This window comes from Pezoporus wallicus, unplaced genomic scaffold (assembly GCF_028554395.1).
Source record: "Pezoporus wallicus isolate ANWC-B61680 ecotype Strahan unplaced genomic scaffold, APGP_CSIRO_Pwel_v1 contig_7657, whole genome shotgun sequence".
Taxonomy (NCBI): Eukaryota; Metazoa; Chordata; class Aves; order Psittaciformes; family Psittacidae; genus Pezoporus; species Pezoporus wallicus.
Genome location: NW_026642120.1, coordinates 689,822 through 714,632, shown reverse-complemented (window position 1 = coordinate 714,632; position 24,811 = coordinate 689,822). Strand labels below are relative to the sequence as shown.

The 24,811-nt window shown below is 36.1% G+C and overlaps 1 long non-coding RNA gene across 1 annotated transcript; it reads right to left on the bottom strand.

Annotated features, from left to right (window-relative positions):
- Positions 1-20,326: 20,326 nt before the first annotated feature.
- LOC130608977 (uncharacterized) lies at positions 20,327-23,267 on the bottom strand. Its single transcript, XR_008974691.1, has 2 exons — positions 23,217-23,267; positions 20,327-21,789 (listed from the first exon to the last, which is right to left on the bottom strand). It is a non-coding gene; the product is annotated as an uncharacterized LOC130608977 (long non-coding RNA).
- Between the last annotated feature and the right edge of the window lie 1,544 nt (positions 23,268-24,811).

The window sequence follows — 24,811 nt, the reverse complement described above, 5'->3', positions numbered from 1 at the left end:
GAATGAAATGAACTGCAGTCTCCAAACTGGAATTTTCTAAACTTTCTAAACTCATTTTTCTATTTTTTTTTTTTGCTATTATACCTAAGCATAAATATTTTCTCTAAACAATTTTAAGTACTTGAAAGGAATAAATAATTTTGTACTTCCGAAACCCATTTCTGTAAGGAAAAGAACATGAGGTCTACAGAGATTAAGGGCTCAATTTAAAAGTAAACAATTACTCATTTTTTCTTATGAATATTTAGACTAGTGACTTACTAGAAGTCACTCCCTAGTCTGAAAAATTCTGGGCTCATTTTGCTTCAGTCAAGTACCATCATTTTCTCCATCTGTGCTTCTGTATTGGATTTTTTTCATGCTCTGTGTCCAGTATAATCTGGATACTTATTTGCTGTAGCTGCACTGAGCATGAGCAAAAAAAAAAAAGTCCCATATTCAAGAACAGCAGTATAACTGATCACACCCTTGAACTTCTTGTTCTCCATCTCTCTGCAGCCCTCAAAAGCAAACATGAATTCAAGAACTGGGATTCACAGAAACAGCATATATATCTAACAAAAAGCTGTAGAGTTTTGAAACTTGGTTGTACTACAAAGCTGATTTTGCAGTTTGTTAAATACAGTGTACTTAAGCTATATTCAACTAGATCTAGTTTACAACTGGAGGCTTTCCTTCTTTTTATCTTAAGATACAGTTTTAAGTAACAATAAATCATGCAATAGAACTGGGTGATATTAGAATTATTTTTTTTTTTAATGCAATGAAAACTTAAAAAAAAAAACCACCTTCTTTGTCCGCGGGGTTATTAGATCTTCACTTTCTGTGATGTTCCTACATTTTTTTAAGTATTCCATTGTCTGCAGCTGCTGGGAGCTTTTTTTTCCTCCTAACAGATGTCAAGAACTGTTTTGCTAATTCTTCTTCTACATGTCATCCTTCCTCATTTATTCTCCCAATGACAATGACATCTTTTCTAAGACACTTCTCCCCAAGCATTCACCTTATTTATTTCTTCCTCTGTCTTGCCTTGAGGAACTTGATAACATGAGGACAGTGCAGGTTTCTCCAATTTGTTTTAGCTGCCTGTAGATTTGTGTAGGCCAAAAAAAGTACAAAACTCTCTCTTTTTTTTTTTTAATCTATTTTTCTTGAATATACATGTTACATTACTATAATGACTGAATAAAATTTTGTGCCTACATTTTTTTTATGACTTTTCAGTCTGACCTTTAAAGAGCACAGTCAAAAGTTTTCACCCTTTCTTACCACCATGTCCGTTGCACTGTTAAGCTACACCTGATCTTTCGTGAATGTGCCTGACAGTGATGTAGAGAATTCAAGTAATGAAAAAACTTTAACATCCCCAAACAAACTAGCAACTAACAAATGCTGCCCTCTCCTGTTTTTTTTTCTGCTTTTTGTAGACTTTTGTAAAAATACTGTTTGTCAGATTTTTCCACAAAATTTTTCTGAAGTTGAGCACTTACTCTCTTTCTCATTTCTTCCTGTAAGAATTTGTATTGTTACGAGTTGCCACTCCAACTTGGTTTTAATCTTTTCTATTCCTATCTCCTTTCCCAGGAATAAACATATTTGTTCTCTAGCCTGTTGCTACTTTACTCACTCGCCTTTCCTTAAATAAACATTTGTTTATCATTTCTTCCACTGGTGTCTGAGGTGGCTACCGTGAGAGTAATACATACTCTAAATGTAAGGAAATAGAAATGAATGCATGCTCAATTTTTTTCATGAGGGATCCAATGGAAGTTTATAGGAGCTGAGTGTGTAATTCATCAATCTTGAAAATCCTGGCCACAGGCAGTATTACCTATTAGGAAGCAGTAGCATGAGTCAGACTTTTTCTGCCACACAGGAAGATTTCTTTTGCTAGCTCAAAGATCATAGTAAAAAAAAAAAGCAACCAGTAAAAAAAAAACAACAAACCCAAACAAAACTAAAAAAAACCCACAGTAACAACAACAAAAGATATTTTGCACATGCATTTAAGTCAGTTTGCAGTATCATTGGAAGTAGTTTTTTGCCATTGAGGTTTTTGAGTATTTCACATGCAAAAATACATTTGCCACTGTGTCATGCAATCAAAGTTCATATTAGGTAAGAAAGTATTGCTTTAAATCCTTGGTGTTTCTCTTGTATGTGAAGCGATGAGTCAGTTTGAACACGCTGGTGAGGACTACACAGCAACAGTGCCATTAGCTGTCTCAGGGTGCCTCTATGAAGCTTTTGTTTGGCTTCATCAGGTAAATGAGAAGGCTGATTTGTTTGGTATCAGCTTCACTGCGCCTCCTCATTTTTGTTGCTGCCTCAAGAAGACTCATGACTTCAAAATGGCTTGAAATTGCACTTTATCTAAACTCATTCCTCTAAATCATTCATATTTCTCACAGAGGTGTTGAACATGTGCCCTCCCTCCCTACCCCCACGAGTAAAATAAATAATGTGTCATGAAAATGTATTTTCATACTACATGGAAAAATATCTTACTGTTGTAAAGTGCTACTGCAAGGACTGGAAAGTCTTTCTTACCTGTGTAAGTGTAAAGAAAAATCAAACTGCCGACTATTACAGATCAGCTTTACAAAGGGAATTCTCAATGCTTCTGCTTATAGACTAAACTGTCCTGAACAGAGATTCAAGATTCAAAGAAAGTATTAAGTGGTGGTCTGGCTTATGGGGAAAAAAAAAAAAATAAAAATCTAGCTGTTTTCATTTGTCTGAAAAACTTTTTCCATGGTGGCTGTGAAAAATAAACTTGCATTTATCTAGCAAAAACTTACAAAAGAGCATCAGCATTTTCATAATTCTCCTCAAAATATACCTGAGTTAAAGGCTAGAAGTTACATTTTAAAGTCAGGGACCCTTCAGGGACATCCAGAAACAAGCTTCGTGTGCTTAAAATGGTTTACTTATTTTCCCAGCTGACTCAGAATCACTGTAATTCAAAGACAGTCATTCTATGAAGGTTCAGGAATAAAAGATTTCCTTCTCTAGGACTCTGAAATATTTTCCAAGAGAGGAATGTATTCCAAGAGACACTCTGTGTAAATCTGAGCTTTTTCTCCAGGAAGAAGAAAAATATCCAACCTCAGAATCACTCATACAAACAAATAAACCAAACCACTCTTTTTTAAGAACAGAAAACAAAAAAAATCCATTTTCTTTTATAGTTATGTTGCAAACAGTCAGCTAGTTCTATTCAGCAAGATAATTAAATCGCATTTGGGATTCTGCATCTATTTCACCTATCTATCCAAATACTAGTGTTTAACAATTAACAATGTATTTGAAAACAAAACAACCAAAAAAACCAAGCCCAAACCAAACAACCCCCCCCCCCCCCCCTTAAATTGGGATGGTCTATCTCAATTACTGTCCTGAAGTACTTGACCAGAGCAGTCAAGGACATTGTTATACCAATGTTTGAAATACGCTGTTATCCGTAGAGACATTTCCCCAAACCAGCTTTTTGTTAGTAAATTTCAAGATACTTAAACCAGCTTTTTGTTAGTAAATTTCAAGATACTTCTGCAGTTTTCCAGAAATGGGTGAATTACCCTGTCCCTCATGTTCACAAGGAAGATTTGCATTGTGCAGGCTTGTCAACCTGCAAATTTTGAGTGCAATTCTAATGTCACATTTACAAAGTAAAGTCAGCACAGTCTTCACGTTTGGAGGTAAGGAGAGAAATTTTACTCCCTTTCAAACAACTGGGAAAAGTGAGAAATAGCAGCAATCATAGGAAGTGTTGAAATATACAATTAGAAGAGGTGTCTAAAAACTTAATTGAACAATGACATGCTGTCACCAGCAGCTTAAATGCAACCCCGTAATGGCATTTGCTATAAACCATGTCAAAATGAAAAATATGTGCAAGCTGACATGTGGAGTGTCTGAGATTTCTGTGCAGCTGATAGATATTCCTACAGAAGCAAAACAACAGGAACATAAACTTCACTGGTGATTACTCTGTAATTAAAAAGAAACAATAAAGGATTAAGGTAACAAAATGTGGAATATGGCCTATGAAATATGAAGAAATGTTGACTCACTTATTCTCTTGAAAAACTCCAAGATTTAGGAATAACAATAATAGTTGCCTGGTTGTCTCTGGTGCCAGATTTGTGTGCCTCCTGTAAAACAAAGCAGTCAGTTCCTATTTCCCCCTCATTTTTCCCCTTACTGTGTCACATCACATCCAGGTTTATAGCTCCATGGTAATTGTGAAGGACCTTGGTAGTTCTTTTCCTCACATAACAGAATGGATCTCACAACCCCACTGCAGGTTCACCTCCTGGAGTACTTTCCTGCACTTTCTCTGATTGTCGCTAGGAATAGATATGTGCTTTTCCCCTGGCTGTCAGACTCCAGACTAATTTTCAGTTTAACAGACAGCACATGATTTATTTTGGTTGCAGTCAACACAGTTAATCAAGTACTGAGTTCTCAGCTCAGGAACCTAGGACAAAAAGTGTTTTTTCTCTCCCACAACCTTTGTCTTGCATGAGCTTTATTTGAAACAAATCTGAATAGATATGTAACAAAATCTCATGACAAAAACCAAAATACAATTCATCTATTCAAATGCTTCAAGGTTTGAACACAAGCTACTAAATGTTTCCTACTGTTCATTAATAGATAAATATAATTTCTTAAATAACATTCTTAGAAAAAGATTTGTATTTTTCATCAAAAGCATTTTCTTTTATTTACCAAGTTGTAGAATTAATTTTAATTATCTGAAAGCAAATAATACTAAAAGTAAATAATTCACCCTAAATTCTGTATTGAATGCAGCAGACCCTTACTAATCCACATTTTGCTAATCCTCACACTTTATAACTCATACAAAAGAGTCTTTCCCTTCACCTCCTGTCTCTTTGCAAAGATTTAATATCATAATGTTTCACTGACTTCTCAGACTACTGGAATCTCATTATTTATACAGCATAAATATTTAAACTAGACCCTCTTTTTAAAATTAAATGAGCCATGTACTTCTGAACTAGTTACCTTAGTTATAAATTGTGCCAAAAGCTGATTGCTTTTTACATGCAATTAAAGTATTTACTGACCTCTTGCACTGAAGCTTCAAAATTAGGAAAGTCATCCAGGCAAGGACAGACTGCGTGAGATGGATTATGGACAGTTTATCTGTCAGAAGTATGGTGCTTATACTTTTTTCTCCCCTGTTTTCTTGGAAGCCAAAAGTCACAGGTTTGGTAAGTACATGTCCAGGTGGTTCTGCTGCTTGCTCAGGAGTTCACTGTCACATGCACTAGGACTACTGTCACATGCACCCAGTGGTACTTCTGGAAATCTCAAATTTATTGGTAAGCAAATACTTGCCCCCTTCCCTTACTTCTCGGTTGCAAGTCCACCACTGAACAGCAGGTATACCCAAGGCTGACATGGAGATTAGTTCCAAGTAGCTGTTCAGTGCTGGCCAAGAGAGGCAGAAACCTGCTAAAAGGCTGACTGCTAGGAAGGCATCTTGAAAAGACTTCTCTCTCTGTGGTTACTGGTGTTTTAGGTAATGTGGTGAAATAATATTTTTAATTTACCAGTAACACCATTTCAATGCATGTTTTTAAAGGATTAAAGAAAAATGAGGATGCAATATAACAAAGCCCTTTGGCCGAAAAGGCAGTGTGTAAAGCAGCATACAAGCAGGGTAGTTTTTTATGCAGGAAAAGTTTGATAATTTAGATGCATGGCTTGCTTTAAACCTCATAGAGTAATATTTGTTCTGAGTTACCTGAATAAACCTCTATTTAATCCCTTGGTGACGGCAGTCACAATTTCTCAACTCTAAGCTTTATGTGCTAACACTTAGCATCTGGAAATCCTGGTTAACGGCACAAACAGGTGGGGGGGGGGGGGGGGGGGGGGGCAGAACCAAACAACTGACGAGGCTTTTGGAAAGCTGTTTTTAGTGAAGACAGCTAAATAAACAGAATATGCTTCCTTCACCATTCTTAGTGCAGCCACGTGAGCTGTGTATTTGGTACCAAAATATAAAATAAAAATATCTGTCTTAGAGGTGTTCACCATATCACAGCCAACACTCATACAGGAGTAGGCTTTAACTGTGAATATTGAAGGTATGAATATGCTTTATTTGTGCAGAAAAAAAATTCTGAATTAATTCAGTTTGGGTTACATGCATGTAATTACAATGGCTTGGTCTCTTTATGTATGTGCTCCTGAAAACAAATGAGAACTGTTTGATGTTTCACATTGCACCATGGATAAAAGATCTGTAGCAAATGGCAAATATATTGCTTTGATCCTGTGTTGAAATACAGGAATGTAGACTAAGTTCTCAATTCAATTCTCAGATACAAGAAAACAGTTCTGATCATAGCACTGGCTGAAGGAAAGGTATAAATCTTCAGGGTTTTTAATTTAAAAAAAAAAAGCCTAAGAGGAATCCATTTTCTTGTCTTACGTAATTACTTTCTTTCATTAGGTTCAGCAGTGCACATTCTGCTGCCAAGAAAGCAACTATAAAAAGAATCACACAAAACTCAGAATAATGTAACACAGTGGCTGCTGCATGTAAAGGCTAAAAAAAAAAACACCCCAAAACAAACTCCTGTCCTCTATTGCAGATGGTTTATTACAATTAATCAGACAAAAACCTATGCATTTAAAATTCAACAGAACAAAAATACAGATTGAAGCTTTATAAACTTTTTGGATGGAATTCTTGGTCTTTACAGGAATAGGTGCACACCTTAGAATGCAGAGACCTCAAAAAAAATCAGATTATAAGAAGTGTAGAAACTCAATCGGAAAAACAGGAAAAAAAAAAACAAACAAACCCAAAACACACAAACAAACCCAAATATTCTTTTTTTTTTTTTTTTCTGCCCAATGTAAAGAGGATTAAGGTTGAGAGTTCTTAAACTGTCACTTATTGAGAAATGGTATAACACATGCTAAAGAACAAAAAGCATACCGGAAAAAGACTGCTAGACTACATTACAGCTTTAGAATCAATATCTAAGTTAAATGAATAAAACAATTAGAGAATTAATATTTTTGTTACCTTCAGTTTATTTCAGTGCCCCTATAAATACCGAAATACATCCAAAAATGGAATGACCTAATTATTCTAGGAGATCAATAGAAATTTTCTTGATCAGAGCGCTAAATTTTTAGCCAACTTTGCCTCCTGTATAGTCTAATTAAACCCCAAAAATATATCACCAAAATAGATATTTTTGAATTTAAAGATCCTTAGTGAAAGGGGTCAAGTTTAAAAGAAATTAACAGACTTTATATCAATCTGTAAGTTCAAAGGAGACTGTTAATTATAAAGGCTGGAAATCTGCCTTATGGAGGTATGTCAAGAATGTCTCGTACAAAGATTTCAATTTCTCGTATTTTAGCTTCTCTTTTCAGTTCCTCGAGTGTGAGAATTTTATATTCTCATTGTCTTTTAAAATCAGCATAATGATTTTTATATCAATGGTGTCTTCAGACTTTCATATCTAGCTGTCCTTAAGACTAAGAAATCAATTCATGTGGGCAAATACTGCCTGCACTATCATGTATGAGAGTCATACAGAATTATGGAGAACAATATAAACAATATAGACAAGAAGCAGCACTTACTTTAGGGTCTTCAATGCACCACATTTTGTTTTTCCTAGCTAACTCTGTGCAGTGTTTCTACAGGCCCATTCTATAAAGGAATGAGCCAAGTCATCAGGCAGCATAAGTACAAATGCCAGCATTGCTTAAACAGAAATGCAACATGCACCATACGCATAGACTACTTTAGGGCTGAGTGCATAAGGAACAGAAACATTTGTTTAGGCTTCTCCAGGAACACTTTATAACAGCAAAGTATCAACTTACTGTTTATGACAGGAGTTACTCAGCTGTTCCAAAGGTTATTTATAGCCACATTTTCTTCAATGATTTGGTCACTGAAAACATAGAAATGTTTTCTCTTTGCAGTGCCATGCCAGTTCCTGTTTATTCTTTATGTCATTTTATTAAAAAAAATAACCCTGCAAACCTCTAATTACATAAGTCAAAATGCATGATTAATTACAAATCAGGAGTTTTTGAAAGCATGAAAGAAGATAAACAACTCTGCTAAAGTGAACAGATGGGATTACAAACTAAATTGCCATCATTAGTTTTGTGAGTTCTATAATTAGTTATTAGAATAACAATACATATCAAATATTAATATGAGATAACACAAGTGTCATTATAGGGACAGAGCAAGGGAAGAAACTTGGAAAGGTCGAAGTTATAGATAATTGTAGTCTGACTTCCTGCTAATAGCTAGGTTTGACTTGCAAGACTGTTGTGGAGATAAATTCTCATTTTGTGTACATAACCCTGATTTACCAGGTTTTAAAGCAGAAACTGGCCTCAATGATGTCTCCATATTACAGCACTCTGTATCATGAAGAGGATCTGCTATTTCCATAATTTCCTTTTATACAACCTTAAGACCATTGCTAATACGAAACTCATCTGTGCTTGATTTAACTTCCATTGAAACCAGTAGAGTGGTTAGAAAGCTTATTTGCTTATTTTGCTTTAATTAACTGAAATTACTGATAATGAACCATCTGTATCTTCTTACCTATGGCAATTGATAGCTTCTTCATGCTGTTTTTCACATCCCTCTGCTGGCAGTGCTGTAGAGAACCACTAAGGTCAGATCTCTGAATAGGATCCTACCACCAAAAAACAGTCTTTACTCATCAGCTCATCTTGTGCTGCCAGAAAATAGGTGCACAACAATCCCTAAGTGAAAGTTTGGGTGAATTGAAGCCTTCTAATGCAACTCACCCTGTACAGTTTCTGATACCTTGTGTTTTCTGCCTAACAACATATTAATTTTCTGTTTATTTGATGAGCCTAAACCTGGCTTTAGGCTCTACAAATTTAACACATATATAGAGAAAAAAAGGATGTGTATATTGAAGACTGGTATAACTGGCTCTGAATATGACTGAGCAAGTGAAATGGCCTTTTACTATTGATATCCTTAACTCCCAATAAGTACAATGCAGATGAGGGTGTTCAAACAGTAAATGAAAACTGTATATGAGGTAAAAGAGTGATTTTCTAGTTTTTCTAATAGGTTACTGCTTATACAGGTGCAAGATCTGATGTCACATGCATGATACATAGGACTTGTCAAGTTTAAGGCAAATCAAGAAGTCATGATGGATTTTCAGGCTACACAAAGCTAAAACTAAGCCTGAAAAATAAACATTGATATAACTAATAGAAAACTTAAGTCAGTAATAAGATGTGGTGGTGGTTGGTTTTTTTGGTTGTTTTTTTTTTTGTTTGTTTGTTTGTTTTTTTAAACAGTTATTCTTGGATTAGAGAACTAGAAAATCTAATTGAAACAATTGTATCATTAGTACCATTTAATGGCTGTTATACAGCCAACTATACATTCAGAAGAGAAATGTTAATTGCTGATGTGCTGAATATACTGTATGGGTAACATTTAATTGCAAAAATATATCATTTTGAATGACTGTTATTTTCTACCTTCTAGAACTGAATCTACCACCAAATAATAAAAGGTGTAAGCAAACTGAAGTTCAAAGATCTAATTTCTAATTCAGGGAGGCATTAAGCATATGCTTAACTTTGAGCAAATGCGTAAAGCTATTAATTTCTAGGGCCATAAGGAAGTGCTTAAAGTTAAATGGGTGCTTAGGTGGTTATTCACACAGGGTTGCCTTCTCTAATCTTACTCCCTTACCAGTATTAGCACCCTCTTTAGCAGTTGGTCCCGTTGAGGTCAGTGGTACTGATTTAAGAAAATAAAAAATAAAAAAAAAGAAGTAACAAACAACAAAATCCCTGTTATTGACTAGAAGAAGGAGACAGAACCTGTCTGATTGGTACATATGGGTTTATTATTGCAGTGAACTACTTTTTTATCTTAGCCCAGGTGACATGAGCAGAGGAAAACAGAGGTTAGATATTTATTTACTGTGCCTGATCATTAAAGCAGGCAGATAGCTAGCTGTATATTTGTGCCTGTATTTAGCTGTAAATGCAAATGAGAAGCTGCCTTTAAAAACTCAGGACTCAAGTTTTTCGGACGGTCCAAGAAAGTAGGAAGCCTGGAAAGGAAGCTGATGTAGCTCAGAGTAAAATTGCTTTATGTTTTTTCACAAGACTAAACATAACAGAAATTCAGCCTTAAAGGAATAACTTTAACCCCTAAAAACTTCTCTATCGATATGGATCGGGGGGAACACTAGCAAATATAAATTTCCTACAGGACTGACATACAGCTATCATGGTGGTTAATAAATGGGCTACTAGTGTAAGTGAGCCTTGAAAGAATGCAGCAGAAAATATGCTTGCTATATTCACTTATTCTTTACTAATTGAAGGAGATGGTGTTATGTACTCTCTAAATGTCTCAAAATCAGTCCTTGAATTTTGTGTTATGTTGTACTTTGATTTCCTCTGTGATGTAGACCAAAGTCTTCACCCCTGACTTTCGCTTGTTTTGCACAAGCCCAAAATCAATTCCAGCTTATCGGTATTAGATAAACTGTGTTGTGTAACTGAAAAATCAAGATAAAGTGTAACAATTTTAGCAAGTTTTGAGACATGCATTTATTTTAGTCAAGTAGACCCTACTGACATCAAATTGCTCTTTAGCACTTAAGAATTTTAGTTATAAATTCCCCATAGAGATAATAGTTATGTAGGGTCACCCTTCTTTGTTTTCAAAACCAAACCATACTACAGATGTATAAAGTCATAACACCAAAGCCTCCTATGTAAAACTATCTGTCCTCCCTTCCCTGTACATAACCAAAAAATCTCCAACCCCATATTAAAAATCAGTGGAAATGTGATTGCCATGATTCTTCCCTCTCCATCTTGAGTTCAGCTTTACTTGCCAGCTGGCCAGTCCTCCCTTCCTCCGTGTTTTTCCAATGAACACAGTGTTTAAAAATCCCAAAGCAAACAAACCGAGGCATAAAGATGACAAGCACTCAGAATCGTAGCAAGAGTGATGCGAAGCAACAGCTGTCCTACTGAGCCTGACTTTCCCGTGTCCATCTGCAACCTCAACCACCTGCATAGGGGAAAGAAATTGCAGAAAAACAAAACTGCAGAAAGAAGTGCTGTGTTGCTGTGTTTGCAAAGGAGAAACCTCCTGATTTCCAGCACAAAAAACAGTTTTGAGAACTATTTCTCTTCTTACTCTTGTGCCAAAGGAAGTTTTCAATATACTGTGGTGTGAGCAAACTGCTAGCCAGGACAGAATGCTTCATCCTAGGTCATACACCATGCACTAATTTAACCCAAGGATTATCAAAATCAGTTAAAAGATTCTATAGGGTGAAAGTCAGCAAGCTGATAAAATAGGTTTTACTGAAGACAAAGGTAACTCCCCACCTGAAATCTTCAGGAAATTGGACAAGTTCTGAAAATTAACTACTAGGTGATGGCATTCAAATAATGATCGCTTGCCCTTTGCATTTCCAGACTCTTATGAAGTTTGAAGCCAAGGCTGAAACCTGATAAAATATACAACTTTTTTGCAAGACTAAATATTTGCCTGGAGTCCAGGAAAATCTGCATAATCAAGCTTAGGATAATTTGCTTTGTTGGTTGGCAAACAAGCCTGAATTCAAGTCTCTTACCCATTTTGGAAAGGACTTCTGGAAAGATTAGAAAAAAACCCACATTTTGTTGCGAACAAATATTGCTATGGATTGTCCATTTTCTATGGAAATATACCTAGCACTTGAGTCCTCCTGTGAAGTATTTGGTACTTTTCATTTTCACTGAAGTCTTTATTATAGCAGACATTGAAGATTTTAACAGAATTGAGTTTAACTGAAATTTATTGGCCATCCTTTCCCTACACAAACACTTTTTTAATTTAAAAGAACGTTTCTTACAGTTCAGTTTCAGCCCAATTGCTTTTACTTAGTGAAAACCCCTTAAAATGCAGTCTTACTACTCACTTAAGGAGAAGTTATTCATGTGAGTAATGGCAATAGGCCTAAATCCATAATCCTAAATAAAAGGTTAACTCTTGCAACAAATTATAGAGTGCCTGTTTGGTTAGTTTTGCTTTTCTAAAGCAATTTCCAGACATATATTGAATATGTGTTACTTCCTAAAACAGAAATTTTATTGGAAGTTATATCTGAATAAAAGTGAGATGCGAATACTTGGAAGAAGGCACATGATTCTGAGACATTTCTCTTGCAGGCTGTAGATGATTCACAGGAAAGAAATTTTTGATGTCTTGCCAGAATACAAAATGCTAGATCCTTACATGGTGCAAATGAAAGGAGCTCCATTTTCTTCAGTACACATTTATGGCTGCGGTCTGGCTTATGTTTCCTTTTGTAGATATCTTTCACTGAACTGTCTTAGTTTTGAGCAGTCTTTGCTCAAAGAACGACAAAAAAAAAAAAAAAGGCAACTGTAATACCAGACACTGGACAGAGAAAACTTTGGGATTACAGAAATGTGGGTAGGAAAATAGTCTGATAATGTTTGAGCTCAGCACATAAATGAGATCTTTAAATAGACAGACCACAATGTGAATATTTTAGAGATGGCCTTAAATCATAAACTGTTCTTCTTCAGGGAAGTTTACTTTCAAACACTGGTTCTGGGAGATAGACTATTTTGCTCGCTTGCACTCTAATACTTTTGTAATACACATTTTATGTGATCCAGGTGCCTCAATCATGATTTAAATAGTATGGCATTTATTAGTAAAATATACTGTCATTTGCAACTTGACAAAGTAATGCTTACTGATGAATGAAGTGTCCTGGAAAACTATGGAAATAAGACAGCCGCAAAATTATAGCTGCTGTAAGAGCTTAAAAAGTAGTGCTAAATAGTAGCATGCTATTAAACAAATTTTATTCCTTACATATGACATTGAATGTTTATTTCCTAGTTAAAACATAAGGCAAATAAATATTCTAATTATAAATGAAATGGAAAGTATGCATCCCTTTGAATCTCTACAGCAACGGGTTTGCCAATGCTTATAATAAACAAAAGGGGATTCTCTCAAGGAATTGAAGAATAAATCTGATATATAACTGTGAAATAAGTAATACAAGCATCTCATGACTGCTTACAGCAGAAGTTCTTAACTATTGTCTGAACAGGATTAGTAGCCAGAAGTTATTTAGACTATCAGTGGATAAGAGAAGATTATGTATTCAAACTGCAAAATTGCTTCAGCATTGTATTTTTTTATTACGTCTCACATTTGTTTCAAAACCTGAGCAAGTACAATGGAATGTATCTGTATTTTCACTTTAGTCTTAAAAAAAGATATATTCAAATGTATCTGGGTGCATACATATCTTTTACACATCTTTTTAATGTATTCTCTTCAGTAGTAAGAAGTATATGGAGCATTCATAGCATGTATTTCTTCCAGAAATGATTTTAGTGAGATTAGGTTCCTCCGTGTTTATCTACACTTTTTCTTGTTGAGCATTTTATTTTTTAACTTTGTTACTTTTTGTCTAAAAATAATTGCTGATTTTTTCATCAGAAATGTGTATGCCCATTTATAAGGAAACAAGTGCCTTCCTACAGTACACCAATGCCATTGTCAGTCTTATCTGTAATCTGAAATGGTTTTGTTTATTTCATTATCACTGGATATCTTGTTTTACAGCCCGAATTTCTCTTTTAAAATAAATTCTCAATACAGAAAGAAGACAAGATCCTCCTGTTGTAGATGGCAACAAATGTCTTAAAACTTTTACATCATGAGAGCAAATAATTAAATTAGAATATGCTTAGGATATTAATTCAACCTAGGAGGCATGACATATTCATCTGTCGTGGTTTAAACCCTAGCCAGACAGCTTGTTCACACCCTCTCAGTGAGTGGTGCCAGGCTGAGAGCAATCTAGTCCCCCCCCCGGGGCTCTCCCCTTCCCCACTCCCAGAGGAACAAGGAGGAGGATCAAAAGAGTGCAACTCCCACGGGTTAAGACAAGAACAGTCCAGCAACCAATGTACAACACAAATCACCACCGCTACTATCAACTACAACAATGATAAGAGAAAATAACAAGGGAAGAGAATACGATATCACCGGCCAAGAAACGAGTCCCACCCGGAAGCCCGTGTCCTTCCGGGTAACTCCCAGTTACCCCCCACCCTGGGCATGACGTGCTGTGGTATGGAATACCTCCTTGGCTAGCCCGAGTCAGGCGCCCCATCTCTGCTTCCTCATGGCTTCCCCTCCTCCCTGGCAGAGCATGAGCCTCACAAAGTTCTTGGTCAGGGTAAACATCACTTAGCAACAACCGAAAACATCGGTATCACCAGCACTGTTCCCATGCTGGAAGTCAAAACACAGCACTGCACCAGCTACCACGAAGGAGAAACATGACTGCTACTCCTGAACCCCGGACACATCCCACTGCTGGAAAAAAAAACAGGAAAAAAACAAAAGCTGTATTTATTTATGGTAGATTGTTAGATATTAATTAAGCCTTGCAGGTTAATATTCAAAGAATAGAACAATGTTTATTTCTACAGCTTTGATGCTTTAAATTAGACTAGTACTGTGAGTGACATGCAATGAGAACTCAGATGTCAGGAATGCACAAGAGGACTTTTACCATTCTCAGTTATTTTTATTCCTCTTAATTTCTTTAAATAAAGTATAAAAATGTGACACTTTGTGCACTCATGTTTGTATATTTAGTGCTGGAAAAGGTAAAGGAGAAAAAAAAAAGAAAAAAAAAGAAAATAAAAAGCCATGGTAGCAAACAGTATATTGTTTCACTCAATAAATGGCTGTTTTCATAGAAAGACTAATTTGGGAGATATTTCATAATTTCTGCTAAGTGTGTTATTGACATTGTCTTGTCTAAAGGCCAGTAACTCACCTTCCAAGTTCTTCACAAAGACTCAAAGAACCAGGAATGTTTTCTAGTTTAAAACAAAACTGAAGAACAACACAACCCTCTTTGTATCTTTTGAACTGTGTTTCCTGTCTATATCCTAATACCAGAATTAGCATTATGATAGGCTATTTATGCTTACAGGCATATCAGTTTAGATAATGTGTACCTGGAGATAAATTTGTCTGTGTATTGCATAATGCTCTAAGAACTGCAGTATGGAGGCTGAGGAATAATTGAAGATAAAATCCTCAGTGGTGAAATACCTTATGATTCTGCAGGAGCACAGAGTATAATAATATGGTCTGGAGACAAATTTACAGTATGGGAAATTAGATGCCACCTGAATTTTGACTACATACCTGTATATAGTAAATAATCATGAATGATGAAATATTGGGTATGCTTTATAAATATATAAATATGCATTAACATTTGGTATGCAGGAAAGGTTTGTGTCAATGGAAGAAGGCTTACTCAGAGATGGGATATGAATATGCAGCAGCTGAACTTTACTCCTCTACTGGAATTTGTAAATCAGCATTCTTATTTTTGTTTTTACATTTTCTGTTGTAAAAAAGCAACTGGCTGCAGTATCAGCGCTTACCTTCAAAGCCTCTTGCCCTAGATTTCATAGCAGGGCAGAAATGAGACTTGATATTTTCACTACTTAACAGACCAGGGCTGGGAGGTTTTGGCGTATTGCAGTGCTGCATGCGTGACATACTGTTCACCATGCTCCTTTGTTACTGTCCTGCAGCTCTTCTCTATGTCAGAATTTACTATATGGGAAGCAGTTTTATCATAGAATCATAGAATAGTTAGGATTGGAAAGGACCTTAAGATCATCAAGTTCCAACAGGGACACCTAGCACTAAACCATGCCACCCAAGACTCTGTCCTACCTGGACCTGAACACAGCTAGGGGGGGACCATTCACAGCTTCCCTGGCCAACCCATTCCAGTGCCTCACCACCCTAACAGTAAATTTCTTCCTTATATCCCATCTAAACTTCCCCTGTTTAAGTTTTAACCCGTTACCCCTTGTCATATCACTACAGTCCCTAATGAAGAGTCCCTCCCCAGCATCCCTATAGGCCCCCTTCGGATACTGGAAGGCTGCTATGAGGTCTCCATGCAGCATTCTCTTCTCCAGGCTGAACAGCCCCAACTTCCTCAGCCTATCTTCATATGGGAGGTGCTCCAGCCTTCTGATCATCCTTGTGGCCCTCCTGTCAACTTGCTCTAACAGCTCCATGCCCTTTTTACGTTCCCTTCTTTTAGCATCCCTGCTGGCAAAGCTGACTGGGATGACTGCAATTCTCTACCCTGCGTCATACAGCAAAAAAATAGTGACCTGAAAGAACTGATGGGTTGAATGAGGTCATTAAACTGAGACAGTTGGACAAGTGACATCATTTTAAACTTTCAAATATGTGTGAATATTTGTTTAGTCAAATAAGTCAAATATTCTCATTTCCTAACCTGTTTCAAGGGAAACTAAGCAATCAGGATTTCTAACATTTTTGTCAGTCTGGAGACATATATGGATTACCTAATACCTTTATAACAGCCTTTGAAAATAGCCTTTCATTTAGATTACATATGAGGAAGAGGCTTTACTGTGAGGGTGGGGAGGCATGGGAACAGGTTGCCCAGAGAAGCTGTGGCTGCCTCATCCCTGGCAGTGTTTAAGGTCAGGTTGGATGGGGCTTTGAGCAACCTGGACTAGTGGGAAGATGTCCCTGCTTGTGGCAGAGGGGTTGGAGCTGAATGAGCTTTAAGGTCCCCTCCAACACAAACCGTCCTATGATTCTATGATTTTAATATAAACGTAGCTCAAATTTCATTCTGGCCATTAATTAAATCACTATGATTTTTTTTTTCTTTAACATAAGTGATTATATTTAATAAATGGCAACTATTATAGAAATAAGGTATACAACAAGTAATCCTATGTTTTAAAGTTGTTTAAATTATGTGAAATTGTGGCTTAAACTTGACTAAAATAACCATGATTTAGGAAGTGTTAATATTATTTTGATTTAGCTTTTACTTTTGCTTCTTTTTGAGCAATATTTCCTAATTTTAACAAGTGCTTCAACACAGAAAAAAGTCTGTTAGTCATCAAATAGAAATAATACTAAGAGCCTTGATCTCCTGGAATAAATTTTTGGTATGTATGACATTTAGATGTTTTCATTATTAAAATTACCTCCAAAGATACCTATTGCAGATACTTACAATTAGTGATAATGATTATGCAGTTTAAACTTCAACATTTCTTTCAATCTCTTTTTTTTCCTCAGTGAATACTCATTACCCTGATAAGTAGCCCATTTCTCTATATTGTTGCTGGGATTTTTTTATGTAAGAAATTATAGGTGATGACTCAAAATTACCTTTTAGAACTAATTCGACTAGGAATATATTAATTGGTTTGTTCTAAAGTAGTAATTTATTACATTTGAGCATAATATCTTGACAATTGTCCATGTACTGACAAAACAGCTTTCTGAGATGTATTTATATGTGTTTGAAAAGATCATTTTGTATTTCTTGTACATTCTGGGGTTCAAGGAAATCTGCCATGGCTGATGTAGGAAGGCAGACTCCAACGTCTGAAAAAACTTGCAATATAATTAAGTGGTAATAGTACTATTGCAGTGTTTTACAAGTCAGTAACAGTCTCCAAGTGAATAAACTATGAAGCTGAAAGCTGCACAGTTTATTCCAATGATGGAACTGGACTATTGCCAAGAGCGTTGCTACAATAGTGGCGTCAAATTAGTATTCTGTAAATGTTTGATTAAATAAAGTTCACTGTGGATTTTTGCATGTGGTATGGAAAATAATGTCTCTGAGAATGAAGAGAAAGTGGCATTTGTGGGGTCACCGCCTTTGAGGCATGCCCTGTGATGCGGTCAAGTGACCGCAAGTCTCTTATTTAACACACCAGCATGTGGAATGAGAGCAGATTTTCAAGGTGTAAAAGGCACTGAAAGGAGAAACACCACCTACAGTTCCATTGCAATGGGGTACTGACATTATTCTCAGTGGTCCTACCTCTTCTGAATTTTGGAGCTAGGGGATTGAGACATAAAAAACCTAAATGAGTTATAAATCAAGAAGTTAATGTTTTGGTCTCTGCACCAGCATGGTGGCTGTGATGAGTATCACACTTTTCTCAGAAAAGACAGATTGAAAGATTTTTGGAAGATGTGCAGCCTAAGTTTTAGAAATATGTGGAAAATTATCTGTGAAGCCCAGCACAACCCAGGTAAGAACTAGCAGGACACTGGAGTGGTTCCTGAGACAAATCTCCATGACACTGAATCTTGACAATTCTGCTGAGATTTCCATATAAAGGAACTAATTTAATATAAACATTTGGATGCAGATGCCCACTTGAACTAGCAACTGGATGGAGGCCACCAGTTTAGTTTGTATAAATGACCGAACAGCTGTCAAACTGTCACGATTTTGGTCAAAAGCCAGCTTTTGAAGAATGATTTAGAGATGAAAAATCTGGGGGTGTGTGGTTATTGATCCCCTCAGACCTCGTGCTGTACCTCACCTTCATTGAAAAGTACTCAAGGAATAAGGGTGGTGGAATGGCAGCAAACAAGAGTACAGATGCTTCTTTGGCAAATTAAATATACTAATAAAGATACTTCTCTTGCCACAGAAACCAGTTCAGACTTTCATTTCCAATGCAGGTGTCAATAAATACTTGCAAACTAGATGCGTCAAATATCTTGCATCACATCAGCCATAAATGCTGAAGAAATGAAAGATTATGGTATCAACCAAAATCAATAACATACAATAAAAAAAGTGTGGAGTATAAAATTTAAATAAAAATAGAAACATAGATGCTTGAGAATAAACAAGACTAAACTTAGGTTTGTGTTTCTGTAACTATGTTCTTCAGAAAATCAGGCTCCATGTTCTGCTTTGAAGCTCCAACACAATGAAACATTTGCAAGGGGAACACAAAATTAGCAATCAACACAACTGATTAAAATGAGTGATTGGAATTGTTTACTATAAAACCCAGCACTCTTTAACTGAAAAGTTAACATGAGGCTACTATTTTGACGTGTTAATTGAAAACAGAACAAACTATTTCCTAACTAGTTCTATTAAAAACTTTTCTTATTGGACTCAAATAAACTTAATACAGAAATACCCTTAACATCATTTGAAGTTATATATACAGTAGATGCTTTCCAGTAAAGGTGATCTGAGTTTGCCACCAAGGATAGTCTAATCCACAAAAGTTAAGATCAAGATTTGGTCAAGGCCTTGGTTAAGATCAAGATGTACAGTAAAATTGAAAATAATTATTAGGTTTTTCATAAAGAACACTTTGTTAGTGGACAAACAGTACCACTGTTCTGACAGTATACACACCTGTTCATAACCCTTATTTTTATGCCTGGGCTTTATTCATTGCACATACTGTGACTTAACACCCAGTGGTTGAACACTTACCCATATTCCTAAAATGTCAATTAAAAAAAAAAAAAAAAAATCAATACAAAAAACGTGGCAAAGAGCAGGTGCAGAGAGGGATCAGCAATTTCAATAGCAGGCTTCTTTTAGTTCCTTACACTTACTGTCAAGCACCATCTTTGCACTAAATCCAGTTTCTATAGTAGATAACAGCAATACTATATTAATGGCAGCTGGATGAGGATCATCTTGAAATACCACTAGAGAACTCTTAACAAAAGATAGATAGATAGATAGATAGACAGACAGACAGACAGACAGATAGATAGATAGATAGATAATAGACAGATGGATAGATCCAGCTAAATATTCTTTTTTGTTGTTTGTTTTGCTTCTTCCCTCAAGATGATTATTGGGGCTAAAGGAGTGCTGAAACCGCATTTTGACTCACATCATCTCTTCCTGGAGGACTCATTCCATTGGGTAGTAATTGCATCAATGGAGTGAAGAGCAAACAGAAAATATATTAAATGCTGAAGTGGATTAAGCTGTTCTGACATGACAGAATACCTGGAGTGGCTGCTGCCAGACTGCTTCAGCAACACACTTAAAGGAATTTGTAATAGACCAATTTCCCATTTTACACTGCATTTCTACTTACGGTTCCATCATTCTCTTGGTATAGTGAATCAGCTGATATGATGAAGGGATAAAAGAAGAGTTGCTCCGCTTTATGAAATTATTATATATTATCTCAATAGGGAAAATGAGAGATCAAAGTTCGGCCGTGGGAGTTTATATGAAAGAACTAAATAATTGACAAGTAAAATGGAACCTGAACCTCTTGCTGGTAATCTTTCCTAGACTTTTCAGTCAAAACATTTTAAATTAAGATAGAACAGTGAAAACCAAAATAAATATAATAAACTTTTACTTTATTCCACAGTTCTTGTAATTTCCAAATACAGGATTCAACTCTGATCCTAAATAGTTGAGCCTTTTCATCCTGGCCTTTTTAGTTGAGCTAATCAGTATTTTTATCAATGTTTTTTTGTCCAATTTTCTACCATTTCTCTTTTGCTTAATTGGAACCAAAACAGTTTGGATTGCTGTACTGAATGGAAGTAATTTTTGTCAACTCAGCATTTTATTGCTGCCGTGCTTCCACATTAACTGAGAGTGTCTCATCCCTCTGATTTTCTCTCTAGGCCAAGAAAATCTTTAACATTTTGTAGCTTTCCAAAAGATTTTTTGGTAAGTTGTTGTTTTGAGGCAGTATTTGCAATCGAGAAGCTGATAGAACAAGCAAAGATGTAAATATTTTCCCCTTAGCAAGCACTGATTCATTGAAATGGAAATTATTTATGCAAAAGTACTGTGTTTTGAACATCATTACTTGCGTCAGGAATGAGAAGCAAAAGTAATTTAAAACCAGGTGTTTTATGTTTCTTTGTTTTACAATGTCTTTTTGTCATTAGACTTATTTATATTCTGTATAACCTTTCTCATGAACAGAATATACAAGTGCAATGCAACAGATAACATACAACTTTTAACATTTCACAGAACTAAAACAATCCTCTCCATGGAAGGGGTGGGGATTGGAATTGAAATATATTCTTTTAAGCTTGCTCAGAAGAAGGAAGAAAAAAAGAGTAACTTTGATATCTAAGGTCTGAAACATTAAATATCTAGCAAGCCCAAAAAGTAATACCCCAGGAACTGCATTCTTCCCACTGCACCAGGGCTCCTCTGCTTCCTCACCGCTTGTGTCCCACGTGGCCTGAACATTGTGGAGTCTGCCACCTCCTTTTATGTATGCCAGGCATTTCCCTAGAAGCAAACCTAACTGAGTTTAAACAAAAATAAGAAACAAAAGAAACAAGAATAATTTTTGCCTCTTACTAGATTTGGTAACAAAAAAATATGTTTATACATAAACGTATAGTTGTACATAAGCATTAATATATAACATATATAAATACATATTAAAATAAATGTTGAAAGTGAAATGATGAACAGAAGTTAGGAGTGTATGTGGATAATCTTAACTTTTAGCTAGTAAGATACAGCACAGAAATTTCAAGTGGTGATTGAAAAATCCTAAGAAATAGTCCTGTTGTGCTGGTACTGTGTCATGGCAGCAGAGAGAGTTTTGTGCTCTTGAGTGGTCCTTTTACAGAAGAGTAATCAAACAGTGCTGCTGCATTTTGCTTTTTTGAGAGCCTCAATTTGTCCTGCAGTACTGAGTGGTATAGCTTGATCCCTGGCAGAGACGCATTCAGCTGAACTTGTTACAAATCATTTGAGTGGCTTTTCCAGCACATATATGGTAGATGCAGCAGGGTGAGCAAACACTGTACCTGGTAACACACGGCTGTATACAAAAACTTAATTTCAGTGGGAAGCTCACTCAAGACAGTGTTCTTCCGGAGTTAGGCATATTTCAGCCCATGGATTGCGCCAAGTGGAATTTGGACCAAAATAATAATAGCTGAAGAGATGTCGTTAGAAGATTGTGAAAAGGAGTTAGAACTTTTGTCATGGTACTGTCATTTCTTGGAGAACTTCAGGCTTGAAGAGGCATTTCCAGCTCAAAGGGGTCAAATATTAATTCAGGTGACATAAACGCAATTTTTCATAATAGTAACATTATTTCAATGTATTACAAGAAATTACACTGTTTATTACAATTTTGGAGTTTCAGTACCATTATACTGAAGGTATTGAAACTAGTCACACAATTCCTTTTATTTTAGAGCAAATAGACTTTAAAATGTAGTTATTCATGCAGATTTTCAGTTTTAAACAAGAAAAATATATGTACCCTTACAGTGATAAAATAAATTGAAGGTACTTCTTGTCTTGCAGATTTCAAAGTGAAGTTGTAAAGTAATAGGAGTTAGGCTCCTTCCCAAAAATATTCATGAAGTCTGAATTTTTTAATTCCCAGAGCATATCTCTGTAGCTATACAGTTATGTATGTACAGAAATATCTAACTAGAAGAAAAATTATGTTTGAGTCGGATTGAGAGAAAGATGAGTAGCTCATTAAAAGCCTGAATGTGTCTTTGGCATTGCCATATGAGATGCTCAAAACTATGTGCAGGGCAGGTGTCAGTTCTGAAATGGCAGATGGCATTTTTGGTGCATCAACATCATTAGCTAGCAGCAGAGCTTCAAAAGTAAAGGTTTTGGGATGGGAGGTACCCTGCAAAATCAGCTCCCCTTCAAAATAACTATGCTAGGAGCACATTCCCTTCTGTGACTGAGGAATCCACAGGACAGAAAAGATGTAAGAAAATGGTTGCTATCTTCTGCAGATGATACTTTGTAAGACTCCTTTTCGAGCTCCTCTGACAGGTCACCTTGGCCTGAATATTTGAGGCTAATTGGTATGGAGCTGGAGCTGCCACACTTTAGCCAAAAGTCTGTCAATACATCGCTACAGAGCAAGGAGCGAGCTCTACCTTCTCTGTGCTACTTTCCAAGTAACAAAACAAAGACAGAAATATTTATTTACTTCACTGGAATTAAGAAGAATAAGTGAAAAATGCTTTGAAAATAAGTAATTATTATTAAAGCTTATTGATGCAGCAGAAGCATGTACTTCAGTGAATTCAGACAAACCTGTGAAGAGTCAAGGGCTACTCTCATTTCACATTCTTTTTCTCTTCGTGGTGGTTTGGAAAGGCTGTGCTCCAAGTACTTCTTTGGTCCCAGTCTCTCAGGTCTCTTTGTTGTAAATGTGATATCTTTAGAGCATGGAGGATAGGATTCAGCTGGAGACGAAACTGCATGTACCAGCACGCTGCATCTCATGCTTTGGCCATTTTGCTCCTTTGCCCCTCACCCCACACAACAAAGAAAAGAGAGATCTTAAAAACTGTGGAAAAAAAAAAAAAAAGAAAAGGCAGCTGATTTTGTTTACATTAAAATTCATGAACACATGGCATGGCCTTTAAGCTCGAAAAGTTACAGTGTTTGCATGAAAGGACAGCTCCTCATGCACAGATCAGGCCATTTTAAAAACCCCTGCAATTATGACGGCAGTAATGCCATTTTTCTGGAGCTAGAGGTTTGGTTTTACTATCTTTTCTCATCTCTTCAGCTTCTTTTTGTTCCTCTCCCTAACACTATAAGCCATATTTCTTGGGAAATAAAACAACAAACCAAACAACAAAATAAAACCAACCAAAAAAAAAAAAAACACACACCCCTGCCCCCCCCCCCCCCCCCCGAAAAAAATAACAAAAAACAAATAAACCAAAAACTTAATTAACAAGAGCATATCTTATTTGGCAATGATGCTGATTGCTGATGACATTTTCATGTTCATGTTTTTATGTTACTGCTATATAGTGTATTCTCAGCTTTGTCTGTGGGCTCATTTATTTCCTAATTTATCTTTGAGAATAGAAAACCTTCAAGTATTAAAACTGAAATTTAAGAAAAGAAAACTGGACTTGAGGGTGCTGGTAGCTAGTCAAGATAAAATGTCATATGAATAATTCCATACTTCAAAGGACAGCAAATGATTTGCAGGGGGTTAGGAAGCAATGTCAGGTTTTTTTCTCATACTTTGGGGTAAAAAAATACCAGATTTACTGGGGGTACACGTATATTGCTTGGAGACTGTCTACTCCAGTATAGGGGGAAGACTGGGCTGACACAAAGGGCATTGCTTCACCTCACCAGGGGTCCAGGACACTTTGTGGAGGTCTGATTTTAAATAGCGACAATGCCACATTAGATGTCACAAAATGAAAGGCTCAGTTGCATCCAGGAGCAGGTGGCCAACACCTCTCAAAATAGCACCATTTCAGTGTTGAATTTTGTGTCCAGCTTACTGCGTTAATAAATGGATAAACTGGTGTGATTACATAGGCTGCAACCTCAAAACATGTTTAGTACAAGGCCAGGGCTTTTTATTTTTATTGCAGCAGCATGGCATATTAGTTACTAGACCTAATGGGAATGACTGGCAGCATTAATGATAGAACAATATACCAAGCTGGGCTCTTGACTTGCAATAACTGAATAACGTTTGTGGGACAGCTCTGGGAATCCTCTGTGTGAGCAAAAGAAGTCCTGCTGTTTTCTCATTTAATTAAGTTTAAATCTATGGAGACTGGCAGTGCGTGTCTTGGGCTTATGCCTTTTTTTTTTTTTGACTTATTCCTTGCAGCTTAATGTCATTGTAAAGTAGTTTTTAATCAACAGACATTCTTAACTGGGAATGAATCTGACACCTAGTTACCTTAGTATAATGATTTTGATTAATTGCAACACTAAGTAGACGAAAAATATCTATGATGATACGCAGTAATAAAACACTGAACAGTAAGCTAGACTTCAAAAAGAACTTTATGATTTTCTCTTCTGGGTCACTCACAGTT